Source organism: Sesamum indicum, linkage group LG10 (genome assembly GCF_026168435.1).
Source record: "Sesamum indicum cultivar Baizhima isolate 11 linkage group LG10, ASM2616843v1, whole genome shotgun sequence".
NCBI lineage: Eukaryota > Viridiplantae > Streptophyta > Magnoliopsida > Lamiales > Pedaliaceae > Sesamum > Sesamum indicum.
The window spans coordinates 8275850-8290456 of record NC_142666.1 but is presented as its reverse complement, the minus strand read 5'-3'; the positions used below and the strand labels follow the sequence as shown (position 1 = coordinate 8290456).

At 33.6% G+C, this 14607-nt stretch overlaps 2 long non-coding RNA genes across 2 annotated transcripts; both read right to left on the bottom strand.

The window, feature by feature from the left end:
• Positions 1-9879: 9879 nt before the first annotated feature.
• On the bottom strand, positions 9880-11633 carry LOC148786601 (uncharacterized). The gene is made up of 3 exons (XR_016067772.1): positions 11480-11633; positions 10900-10966; positions 9880-10130 (listed from the first exon to the last, which is right to left on the bottom strand). It is a non-coding gene; the product is annotated as an uncharacterized LOC148786601 (long non-coding RNA).
• A 746-nt stretch (positions 11634-12379) lies between these two features.
• On the bottom strand, positions 12380-14096 carry LOC105172300 (uncharacterized). Its single transcript, XR_016067771.1, has 3 exons — positions 13980-14096; positions 13400-13466; positions 12380-12630 (listed from the first exon to the last, which is right to left on the bottom strand). It is a non-coding gene; the product is annotated as an uncharacterized LOC105172300 (long non-coding RNA).
• Positions 14097-14607: the final 511 nt, after the last annotated feature.

Sequence of the window (14607 nt, the reverse complement as noted above, 5' to 3'; positions counted from 1 at the left end):
ACCATAGAATAAGCTTTTGCAGCAGTTGGCAGCGGATCCATTAGTAAAATCTGATTTCTTACGTGGTCGTAGGCGTCACTGAGTCCCATCAGGAACTGGATCAATTGGTGGGAAGCTGCTCTATCTGCTAGTTTCTTGCTAGTGCCACAAGTACACACAGGCAGTGGGTCCAAAGTTCCAAGTTCATCCCAAAGCTTTTTGAGCTTTGTAAAATAGCCAGCAACACTCATGTGGTTCTGGGAAATAGATGCGATTTCTCTTTCAATTTGATAAAGCAGGGGGCCATTACTCTCCCCAAATCTCATCTCGAGTTCTACCCACAAGTCTCTGGCCGAGTCAGCATACAAGAATGCCTCTGCAATTTCCTTTGAAATGGAATTTAAAATCCAAGAATACCCCGTATAATCATTCTTCTTCCAACTTTCTAGAGCTTCCTTGTTATCGGTTGGTTTTTGGTGAGTTCCATCAATATAGCCTAGTTTCTGTCTGGCACCAATGGCTATTTTGATGGATCTTGCCCACGCAAGATAGTTATTGCCATTTAGAGCTGCTGATACGAGCAGTATTCCAGGTTGGTCATTGTTCTGGAACTTCACGTTAGAAGAATCTACTAGGACCTTTTCTTCCATGGTCACTCTATCTCTTGTTTTCTTGATATCTGGTTTTCAAGGATCGAATGTATTGGTAGAGTGTGTATATTATTTCAGAGCTTCAACCTGCTCTGATACCATGTTGAAATTGAAATTGGAAATACATGAAAACAGAGAACAACAAAATCTTGCAACTCAATGTATTCAAACTGGAAAAACTGTATGGAAAAGAAGTAGTTTTTATCTGTAAGTTTCTTGTTTGATGATAAGAGGATGGAAGGCTGAAGACCCCCTTATATACACGGATTGCAACTAACCTACCTAACCTCTAAAGTGCTAAAGCACTTAAGTAGCAAAATAAAGCGTGTTAGAGAGAAACACGATTCTTGTACACAGCAGCAATGAACAGAAATTAAAAAGTCAACAGCTACTGGCTGCAAACTCCATTTAAGAACCCATCTTCTTAGTTGCAGTCAAATCTCTAATTTCATCAAAAACTTCATCGAATAGAACCTTTTGTCTATTTAATCATATCTAACGATTTGATTAGGCGATGTAGTACAACAATATAAAATGCTAGTTTCATCTCAGTATTACTAATAAATTTTAATATACAAATATACTTCATATTTTGAACATATATCAATCTCATGAAAAATATTTTATGTTTTCAATCGTCTTAATCTACACATTGTATTCTTTTCTTCACTTTTTGACTTGTTTGGAATATCTTTTTAATTTTTATTTATTTTCTTAGAAAATGAATTATTATTTACAACATCTTTCGGAGTGGTTCTTTAACATAATAGGAATAGCATTACAAAAAAGGCGTGATTTGGCATGGTCAGGACAATCGTTCTAATACATATTCCATATTGGAATGTTCTTTAAAATACATAAGGAACGGATATTGAAGATGACCTCATGATCTACATGTTTTTGGGTTATAATTTTGGAAGGGTCGAACGATTCCAACATGAGTTCCAAACAAACATTTACTAAATCCACTCCAAATACTGTTCCAAAATAGTAATGGTAAATGGTTAGAACTTTATTTGGAACACAATGTTAGAATTAGGGACGGTCTTGAGTCAACTGTTCCTATATATGTGGCAAAAGTTGTCCAGAAAATGACAATTTGAAAATGTATTCCAAAATGAGGTACAATTTGGATTGATTTTGAAACACCCTTAATCAATATGCGAAACACCGTTCCAAATTATTAGTTTTATTTTAGAAGTAATGTGCTTGTAAAACCGTTTCAAAATCCGGTACACATTGGAACGTTTTTTTTCAGTATTATTGAAACTGTTACAAATGAAATACAACAGCTATATTTCAATGGTAAAAAAACCATTCCTAAAGCCGTCTCAAGGACAGTTCCAAAAACTAAATTAATGGCTATTTTTTAACGGCTAAACATGTATTTTTGTACCCGTTCCAAAGACCGCTCTAAATTTTTTTATATAAATGTGTTCCTCTCTTTTCATTTAATTTCACTATCTTCTTCCGTTCTTCTTATTTTCTTTCTATTTTCTCAATCTCTCTCAATTTTTTTTTTATCAATTATTATTTCAATAATATTTTTCTACTCTTGTTCGTCAATCTATCTTGAATTTTCGTTGCTATTTGAAGTTAATTTGATCAGGTAACACTTTAACCATTTATTTGTCAATAGATTATATTTGTTGTAATTTTTTCAATTAAATTTAATGTTATAATATATATATATATCTGTGTGTGTGTGCATGTGTGTGTGTCTATGTAGGACTCATCATCATGTTAAGACAGTTGAGGAGATGGATGTATGAAAACCTTCCGAATAAGGCGGGTTTTACTCTAACGTTTCAGGATGGTGTTGCGACATTTGTAGAATGGGGCAAATCTCAACATACATATATGGACGGTGAGAAAATTAAGTGTCCTTTTCAGAAATGCAAAAATAAAGTTTTCAAAACCACAGACGAGGTAAATTCCGATTTGTTTATGAAAGATTTTATGCTGGAGAATTATAATTGGACTTCTCATGACGAGGAGAGGGTGCAAGAGTATTTTGATACCATCACCATGGCCCCATTGCAGGAGGAACAAACTCCCATTTATCATGATATGGAGGGTACTAGTACGCCTTGGGGTGATGCGATGCAGATGGATTGGGTGTAAAGGATGGTTTTTGATGCCACTGGCCCAATTGTCTGGTCTTCTAACAATAACCAGGATGGTATGCCTGATGATGGTACGAGGTCGTGTCCTACTGATGTGGATCCTAGTTCATATTATGGTGGAGGCCCCTAAAATTATGTGCCTGGGCTAGTAGATGGGTTTCACAATGTAGTGCATGTTGTCGAGCAGCTATTGTGGAACAGTTGCATCCGATCTCAATTGGGAGTTGTAGCTTAGTTGGTGAATATCAAAACCGAGGGCCATATTTCTCACCATATGTATGATCGAATATCCCAATGGGTTGAGCATATATTGCCCCATGACCACACCCTGCCCCAGGATTACTATAGTACAAAGAATGATAAGAGACGTGGATTTACCTGTTGAAAAGATTGATGTAAGAATTGTTGTATGTTTTATTACAAGGACGATATTGATTTAGACTACTGCAAGTTTTGTAGAGAAGCAAAATCCTAATCGCAAAGAAAACACCGTATGCCATTCTCAGATACATGCCGATTACCCCTCGCCTGCAGAGGTTGTATGCTTCAGAAGCGACTGCTGAGCAAATGACGTGGCATGCCAATAATTAGAAGGAGGAGGAAACCATGTGCCGTCAATCTGATGAAGAGGCATGGAGGCATTCTGACCGAATATATCACAATTTTGCAACAGAGCCCCGTAATGTTAGACTGGCATGGATAGGTTTGTGCCGCATGGACAGTATGGTCGTACTCGCTCATGTTGGCCCGTTATACTTACACCGTATAATCTCCCACCGAGAATGTACATGAGTTCTGAGTATATGTTCTAAAAGATGGTGATCCCAGTCCTTCCAATACGAAACGTCTCATCAATGTTTACTTGGAGCTGCTGATCGAGGAGTTGCAGAATTTGTGGCATGTGGGTGTACTGATGCGCGACAATTCAAAGAACGAGACGTTCCCAATTCATGTTGCATTAATGTGGACTGTGAACGACCTACCCTCTTATGGAATGGCATCTAGATGGAGTTTCACTAGTGTTATGGGTTGTGTAGTTTGTATGGAAGACACACATGCGTTCTACCTGCAAAACAGTAGGAAAGGCGTGCTACTTTGACTACCACAGGCAGTTCCTCCACCCGGAGCATCCGTACCGTTGGAACAAGAAAGCATTCATTAAGAACCGAGTAGAAAGAAAGGTTGAATGACCAAGATTGACAAGAGAACAGATCCGTGAATGGGTTGTACAGTTTAATCCTGCGGTTGAAGTGCCCTTGTCACTTCCGGAAGGTACAGTAACGAGAATAAGTGGACAAAGAAAAGCATCTTTTGAGAGCTTGAGTACTGGTTGACGCATCTGATATGACACAATCTTGATGTCATGCACATTGAGAAGAATGTGTTTGACAATATATTCAATATCGTGATGGATATATAAGAAAAAGTGAAAGATATTTGAATCCACAGAAGGACCTCAAGTCATATGTATCGACAGGAGCTTTAGGTGGACGAAAGGAGGTCGAACGTGATGCCTAAAGGCATATATACCTTGACCAAGGAGCAGATATGTGAATAGATTAGTCATCTAAAGTTTCCTGATGGTTGTGTATCTAATTTGGTCCATTGTGTCAACATGAAGGAATTGAGGCTTCACGGCATGAAAAGTCATATTGTCACGTATTCATGCAGAAGTTAATCCCGATTGTGTTTTGTGAAATGCTTCTTGAGCCTGTGTGGAGTGCGTTGACAGAGGTCAGCCTTCTATTCCAGATTCTATGTACGACGACGCTCGATGCGAACAAGGTACAAAAATTGGAGACTAGTGTCGCAACCAGCTTGTGCAACCTCGAGAAAATATTTCCGCCAGCTTTCTTCGACTCAATGAAGCACCTAATTGTTCACCTGCCATCTGAAGCACGCGTGGGAGGGCTCGTGCAATATAAGTGGATGTATCCATTTGAGAGTAATTAGTACACGAGTTATTCTTATTTTTTGAAATACTTCTAGCGTTATGATGGTTCTAATAAATATTCGATTACTAGATTTCTTCAAGACCTGAAAATGAAGGTGAAAAACAATTCACAGGTCGAGGCGTCAATTGTAGAGGCTTACCTTGTAGAAGAAATCGATCTCTTCACTTCTCACTACTTTGAGCAAATTCTTTGCAAACAGAACAGACCACGCAAAAATGACGACCTTTGTATGAAAGATGCTCGTATCCAACGGTGTGTTTTCAACTACCTTGGTCGAGATAGTGGTGCATCAAATAAGAGATGGCTCAGTAGAGCATAACACCACATAATCGAGACGTACATATTGACCAACTGTGAAGTAGACACGTTATACTACGAGTAAGTGTAAAGATACCAATATAATTCACATTGTTAATTTGGACTTTTAACCTATGTATTGATATGTATGTGAACATTTCCTTTTTGAATGAACTTTACGATCACCATCATGCGGAGGACCCCATTATTGATGAGCTAGTAGCTACTCAATTCAAGAATTAGTTCAAACGTCGTGTAAGTTGTGTCTTTTGAATTGTGTTATAACTGTAATTTATCAAAATATGATTTCTCTAATATGTGCAACACAGATTAAATTCGAATTGAATTACACAAACAACAAGCTTCTGAAGTTGCATTATTGGGGTCCTACAACTGAGGTCACAATATTCCCGTGCTACTTTGTAAATGGTAACAATTTCAACACTGAGTTGCACAGCGTACGCAAGTCAACTATGAATTGTGGAGTGTGTGTCAAAAGCTTATCATATACAGAGACGGATTGTGACTTCTATAGGATTCCCAAAGAGCTAATTAAGTTAGATTACCCACTTATTCCAAACAAGCAAATCGTTCTGTTTAAATGTCGTTGGGTCGATCCCGTGAGAGGTATGAAGGTACATCCTCGTTATCACCTTTTTGATGTAAACTTCAAGAAAGTATACCAAAAGAATGAACCATTCATCCTGGCATAACAAGTAGTACAAGTCTACTACACGGAATACCCTAGCATGAAGAAAGACAAAGTGGAATAGATGGCTATCTGCAAAACAAGAGCCAGACGAGTCAATGATGACTCTTGATGGACCGAAGTTGATTTTCAAAAGAATGAGACAATACCTACTCCCCAAGTTGCGATGGACAACCATACTTTTGACCTGCATGGCCCAAATGGTATACGATTAGTCGTTGAGCTTTCCGTTGCTAATCAACAAGTAGTAGATACATCTCGATCGGGGAATTTTGAATCTGATGATGAGTCTGACGAAGATAGCTTTGATAATGATTACTAGACTGAAAAAGACAATAATTATGATTGACATTTAGCGTTTCTGTATCATGTGTTTGTGTATTTTACTAATAGAAATTTGTATAAATTAGAAAATTACCGATAATAATTTGTAGAAATAGTTTACCAGCTAAATTAGAAGTACACTTTGCAAACTAATTGTCCATATCGATAAAAAAAATTTAAAAACAAAATACAACATTTTTTTATTTAGGAACCATAAAAAAAATAGGAAGCCGTTCCAACTTTGCACGGACGTTAATAAGATAAACCGTTCCTAAATATATTACAATACCCTAAATAAAAAGAAGGAAAAATCAGAATATAGAAACGGTTAATTTATTTTGGTCGTTCGAAAATAAGTTCCAACAAATTTAATTTCGCGCTATAAGAAAACTGGAGGAAAAATTAAATATAAGAAAGGTTATTTATTTTTTACCGTTCCACAAGATGAATTTAAGTAACACCGTTAGCAAATATATAAAATATTTGTTCCTAAAACGAATAAGGAAAACGGTTCCTAAATGAGCTCCAGAGACCGTCCCTAAATATGTCCTCAAATAGCTCGTTCACTTCCCGATTATGATATCTTAACATCTAGAACCCTGATTAATTCCAAACTTAAATGCAGAGCAATACTTTCATATATGAACATATCTAGCGGTCTAATCTAAAATCAAATGGTCTGATTGACAATCGTGTCGTTTTTGACCTCGTTGATTGTGTATCAGATGTGATATCTCAGTATCTGTATAACAAAGATGTCCAAAATTTCATCGAATGTAGAATTTCCATTTAACAACATCCCACAATTTGATTAAAATTTTAATGATCTGATTAGATGATCCAATATAATAATATACGATGCTACTTATATCTATGTAAGACTAACAATCTTATATATACAAATATACTTGATCTTCTAAACATGCATCAGTTTAATTCGTAGCATTATATGTTTCCAATGGCTTTAATTAATTATTAGTCTACTTTTTTCTGATCATTAACATGTCTGAGATAATTTTTTCTGCATTTTTTATTTTTCTGAATTCTCTGAAAAAGTAATTTTGGCACAAAGTTAGGAACGATTTTTAATAAATATGAACAGTCTCATTAAAAATATACCAAAACAACACTTAGCAGATTTTTTCTCTTTTCCTCCATCTCTCTCCCTACACTCTCCTCACAACTTTTTGCCTCCCGTGCCGTCAATCGCCGTCCTCATGACTCATGCCGTCAGTCGCCATCCTCATGACTCTACATGAAAGCCACCTTCCACACTTCTCATTTTCTTTTGTTTTGTGATTCGTCCCCGTCCCCCCCCTCCCCCCTAACTATTTTTCTTCTTTTTCTTCACAAATTTTTCTTACCTTTATCCCCCATTTTCATAAAAAAAAAATTCCCTTATTTTCGTAAAAATATAAACCCCAATTTTCATAAAAACTTTCACCCAATTTTTGAAAATTTTTGAATGGACATTTTGGGAAAACAATTCAGAAAATATTATGAGAATATATTTCTGAAAATATTTTCAGAATGTATTTCTAAAATTTTTATACATTTTTTAAATTTTAAAAAAGTTTCATAACTTTTGATAATTTTAAAAATTTTCTATAAATGTTTTGTAATTTTCCTAATTTTTTGTAAACTTTTTGGTAATTTTTAAAAATTTTCTGTAAATTTTTTATATTTTTAAAAATTTTCTTTCAATTTTTTGTGATTTTTAAAAATTTTCTATCAATTTTTTCTGATTTTTAAAAGTTTCTGTAAAAATTTATTTTATGTAATTTCTGCAATTATAGAAATAAATAGTTGTGTAAGAATTTCTGCAATTATAGATTTTATGTAATTTCTGTAATTATAGAAATTTGTGTAATTTATGCAATTTATTGTGTAATTTATTATGTAATTTATGTGTAATGTATGCAATTTATGTGTAACTTATTGTGTAATTTATGTGAAATTTATTAAGTAATTTATTCCCTTTATGTGTAATTTAGGTATTTTATGTGTAATATTATTTTTTACATGACATTAGCCCAATTTCCCCAATATTAATATTTTTACATAATAATCACAAATAATCACAAAAATTAAAACAATATTCCCAATAATAACATTCTACATAATAATGTGAATAATAAAAAAATTTTGACCAATTTTCCCAATATTAACATTTCTACATAATAAATGTAAGTAATCAAAAAAATCACACCAATGTTCCAAATAATAACATTTTTACATAATAATGTCAATAATAAAAAAAAATAGACTAATCTCCCCAATATTAACATTTCTACATAACAAATGTAATAATCCGAAAAATTGGAAAAATATCCCAATATAATATTTTACATAATAATGTTAATAATAAAAAATTTTAGACCAATTTTACCAATACTAATATTTTTACATAATAATAAAAAATAATCAAAAAACTTAGAACAATATTCCCAATACTAACATTAATGTCAATAATCATAAAATTTAGACCAATTTCCCAATATTAACATTTTTACATAATAATCACAAAAATTATGACAATATTCTGAATAGAACAAATAGAGGACAATATTTCCAATTATTAATAATTATTTAAAAATATATAGTTTCTTTGTAACTACGTACAAACAGATCACGTATTCCTTTAATCTTGTTTAGCCCATTAACTGAACTTTTCCAGTAGAACTCGTTACGTTTATCCATCTTTATCTATCAACAAAAGACAATGTTGATAAAAAGATGGATAAACTTGACGAGTACTACTACAAAAATTCATGTAATAGGCTAAACAAGCTTAAAACAATTCTTGGCCCGTTTGTATATGTTCACAAGAGAATTATATATTTTTAAATAATTAATGAGTACAATAACCATAACTTCATGATAATATTTTCGATATGTAAGATTTATTATATTCTTTTTTATTTACATCGTTATATTTTTGTGGCCCAAATGACTTTCTTTTAAATGGCCCACATGAAAGCCCATGACCCGACCCAGTTAGCAGCCCACAACCCAACCCATCTCCATCCCCTTATATCTAACCCTAACCTATCTCTATCTCTCATTCTCACTCTCCTCTTCTTCACTGCACCGTCTGTTCTCTCTTCTGAAATCTCTTTAAGATCTTTTCCTTACTTTCTCACCGGTTAAAATGGTGGCCTTCCTTTGCTAAGGTAATGGCGTAAGGAAAGCGACCATGGCTTTCCATCTACATCACTTCTCTCGACCCTATAAATAGGGTTTTCTCCTCTTTGGCAAAACACGGTTAAAAAGTGAGAAAACCTTCTTGAGCCTTGTTATTTCTTTGTGAAATACTTGAGTTGGGTCTTTGTGACCGAGTGATACAGTGATCTGAGTTTTGGTTGGATTTTTGGCTTTGTGGAGTTACCGTGGGTAGCTGTTTGGGTGCGGTGCTCTTCTATGGTCGTGTTCCCTTGTCTTGGATCTGGCTTAATCTGAGCCGATTTCTTATTACGACTATTATTTATATTATTCATTTATTCTTTGTTATTATTTATTAAATCTGTAATATTCTTAAGGAGTTTCGTACTCCATTATTGTAATAGTTGGTTTGGCTATCTTAGTGATATCCACTCTACAATGGTATCAGAGCCTCGTCTCTGATCCCCGACTCGTCTAGTGGTTGTAACTCTTCAAACCCCTCCTTTTAAATTCCGTACTTATTTTTCTATCATATTATTTTTCAATCTATTAACGCGGTGCTTATCCCTCTGATTTCCCACCTGGCCAGATGTAGCACCCCCTTCGCTACAAGGCTATATCTTCCCTAAACGTCATACTTATAATAATCCCTATGTTCATATATATAAATTTGCACATAATCAACTAATCAATTTGCATACTTAATCCCAACGTCATAACGACACAATCAACCCAAAACATCATATATACAAATCAAACACCACAACTAATCCACCACAGTTAATCTCCACGTCTACGTTCTCTCTATACAACAAAATGTGTTTTGTATTATAACTGACAAAGAGGAGAAAACAGCATACTGGCCCGACCTGCCTGGGTATAGCGCGTGGACCTAATCTTCAACTGTCAGACACCTCAAAGTCTATTCCTGAAAGAAAATGTCAGCAGGGGAATGAGCCTGCCACTCAGTAAGCAAATAACCAGTCCTATCTATATATGCATGTCAACCATAGCCCAAACAAGATAAATAAGTAACACGAATGGAATACAAGCAAATTTAATTCCAACATAATCAACTTTATTACACCACATGACTATCTCATAATAAGACAACTAACCAAACTCTATTTTTCCTAGTTTGCTTACCAGAAGGTGATATTGTGTTTTTCCCGCCAACTCAATCTCACCGTTATATAAATTCAAGTGAACCCCCTTGACAGCCGGCTCATCAATCTCATTTCGCACATAGCTGTTTCATTTCGCACATAGCATTTTCTTTTCGCACATAGCATCGCATCAAAGCTCTTTTCATTGCGCACATAGCATTTTCTTTTCGCACATAGCACTTTCTTTTCGCACATAGCATTTTCAACACGTCAAGGGGTATTCACGCCACAATTATATTCAATTTCCACCACTCCCTCATTTCCACATATCACCATTCTTGTAAGCAACTAGTAACGTAAAACAATATATCATTACATTCTCATTCTCAGACACCCACAACACATCAAACAACACACATAGTATTTCAACGTATTTCCTCATTCCACGTACATAATATCGACAATCAAATCAAATCATTCATCACTTATATAATTTCAGACAAATCAATGTCAGCACGAACCACAAATTCATATAACAGTAAAACCACAAATACAGAAAGCATATATAGATAATACTAATTATTTACTTACCTCGACCTTACAACGTTTCTTTCTACTCTGTCACTAATTGTCAGTCATTTTACTTCACCCCCGTATCCTATAATAAGTTATATCATACACAATTAATATATCGAGAATATCGTAATTTCTTTAAAATATAATATTGAATATCATTTGTACAATTTCTAATAATTCTTTAATATCCCATTTCTATCGAAATACAAATCTTCGTTTTTCCTCTTTATTAACATACCATTTATTAAATATAATTTTTGGAATATTTCCATGAATTTTCTACCAATTTCTCGCTATTATATAATTTAATTAAGCAATAATACATAGAATTGCGTATTTGGTTAATCATTCCGATGGAATTACATAAATTGGCTATAGCAACATTCAAATCTAATAAATTTAATAATCTAATTAACCAACGATATCATTTTTATATCCGCTTTGGTATTTAAGTCGGTACTAATTTAAATAGTTAAAATCATAAAGTACTCCGATTAAATAGTATATCACTTAATATAATCAACATTTAATAAATGAACTAATTAAATAATATAATTACACAAATTAATAAAAATTAAAATAGCAATTTTCTTACCTCCGTCTGTTTTTCTTCTCTCGCCAAAAAATTGCAATTTGCTGTGTGTTGTATGTGCATATGTTTGTGTGTATATTAAAAACAACATACAAACTAAAATAAAAAAAGGCAAAGAGGGAGTGAGGCGGTGGGAATTGGGCCCCACCTCCACTCTCAACTCTCTCTCTCTCTACTTATATATATATATATACATATTATTTTTATATATATAATATTATTATTATTTTATTTATTTAATTAAACTTTTCTCAAAATACCATTTACGTCCTTCATAATTTTCTTAATTAATATAAATTGTCCCAAAATATTATAACGAACTCCAATTTAATTCATTCAAGTATTATTATATTCCAATTGTGGAACATAACTTATTTACCAATTAAACAAGTTTCATAAAAATTTACCAATTAGTCTCCCAATTAAATATTATAATTTTTGGGGCGTCACAATTCTCCCCTCCTAATAAAAATTTCGTCCTCGAAATTTAACTAACTTACCGGCTGAGGGAGTAAATATGGGTATTTATCTCTCATGTCCTCTGCATCATTTCAACAAACTGTTACATAAAGGGGTTCGTTTCTAGTTGTGAGGCATTTTTATTTTGGAATTCTAACCCCTGATGTTCTGATCCTGAATCATGACCCTGCACACACTCTAATGACTCAGTTGGGCCAGCAGCGTTTTCCCTTGACCCTTCCATCCTATATGAAATACACACATGTGAGTAGATTCCTAACATATACATCTTACGTATAATATTACATTTCGTCTACTATCCCAAGGAAATCTAATCCCTGCTCTGATACCACCTAATGTAGCACCCCCTTCGCTACAAGGCTATATCTTCCCTAAACGTCATACTTATAATAATCCCTATGTTCATATATATAAATTTGCACATAATCAACTAATCAATTTGCATACTTAATCCCAACGTCATAACGACACAATCAACCCAAAACATCATATATACAAATCAAACACCACAACTAATCCACCACAGTTAATCTCCACGTCTACGTTCTCTCTATACAACAAAATGTGTTTTGTATTATAACTGACAAAGAGGAGAAAACAGCATACTGGCCCGACCTGCCTGGGTATAGCGCGTGGACCTAATCTTCAACTGTCAGACACCTCAAAGTCTATTCCTGAAAGAAAATGTCAGCAGGGGAATGAGCCTGCCACTCAGTAAGCAAATAACCAGTCCTATCTATATATGCATGTCAACCATAGCCCAAACAAGATAAATAAGTAACACGAATGGAATACAAGCAAATTTAATTCCAACATAATCAACTTTATTACACCACATGACTATCTCATAATAAGACAACTAACCAAACTCTATTTTTCCTAGTTTGCTTACCAGAAGGTGATATTGTGTTTTTCCCGCCAACTCAATCTCACCGTTATATAAATTTAAGTGAACCCCCTTGACAGCCGGCTCATCAATCTCATTTCGCACATAGCTGTTTCATTTCGCACATAGCATTTTCTTTTCGCACATAGCATCGCATCAAAGCTCTTTTCATTGCGCACATAGCATTTTCTTTTCGCACATAGCACTTTCTTTTCGCACATAGCATTTTCAACACGTCAAGGGGTATTCACGCCACAATTATATTCAATTTCCACCACTCCCTCATTTCCACATATCACCATTCTTGTAAGCAACTAGTAACGTAAAACAATATATCATTACATTCTCATTCTCAGACACCCACAACACATCAAACAACACACATAGTATTTCAACGTATTTCCTCATTCCACGTACATAATATCGACAATCAAATCAAATCATTCATCACTTATATAATTTCAGACAAATCAATGTCAGCACGAACCACAAATTCATATAACAGTAAAACCACAAATACAGAAAGCATATATAGATAATACTAATTATTTACTTACCTCGACCTTACAACGTTTCTTTCTACTCTGTCACTAATTGTCAGTCATTTTACTTCACCCCCGTATCCTATAATAAGTTATATCATACACAATTAATATATCGAGAATATCGTAATTTCTTTAAAATATAATATTGAATATCATTTGTACAATTTCTAATAATTCTTTAATATCCCATTTCTATCGAAATACAAATCTTCGTTTTTCCTCTTTATTAACATACCATTTATTAAATATAATTTTTGGAATATTTCCATGAATTTTCTACCAATTTCTCGCTATTATATAATTTAATTAAGCAATAATACATAGAATTGCGTATTTGGTTAATCATTCCGATGGAATTACATAAATTGGCTATAGCAACATTCAAATCTAATAAATTTAATAATCTAATTAACCAACGATATCATTTTTATATCCGCTTTGGTATTTAAGTCGGTACTAATTTAAATAGTTAAAATCATAAAGTACTCCGATTAAATAGTATATCACTTAATATAATCAACATTTAATAAATGAACTAATTAAATAATATAATTACACAAATTAATAAAAATTAAAATAGCAATTTTCTTACCTCCGTCTGTTTTTCTTCTCTCGCCAAAAAATTGCAATTTGCTGTGTGTTGTATGTGCATATGTTTGTGTGTATATTAAAAACAACATACAAACTAAAATAAAAAAAGGCAAAGAGGGAGTGAGGCGGTGGGAATTGGGCCCCACCTCCACTCTCAACTCTCTCTCTCTCTACTTATATATATATATATACATATTATTTTTATATATATAATATTATTATTATTTTATTTATTTAATTAAACTTTTCTCAAAATACCATTTACGTCCTTCATAATTTTCTTAATTAATATAAATTGTCCCAAAATATTATAACGAACTCCAATTTAATTCATTCAAGTATTATTATATTCCAATTGTGGAACATAACTTATTTACCAATTAAACAAGTTTCATAAAAATTTACCAATTAGTCTCCCAATTAAATATTATAATTTTTGGGGCGTCACACCAGACCTTTGAGGTCATCGGATATCTGGATTGGGAGTTAGGCTAGAAAGGCCTCGGACTTGTGGTTGATCTGTGTGATCTGAGTTCTTCTTTTGCCTACTACTTCCTGTTTTGATATTGTTACTGTCCCTGTGTTCTTTCTCTAAATACTGAAGTTATCTCTGTATTTTTCGATCTACT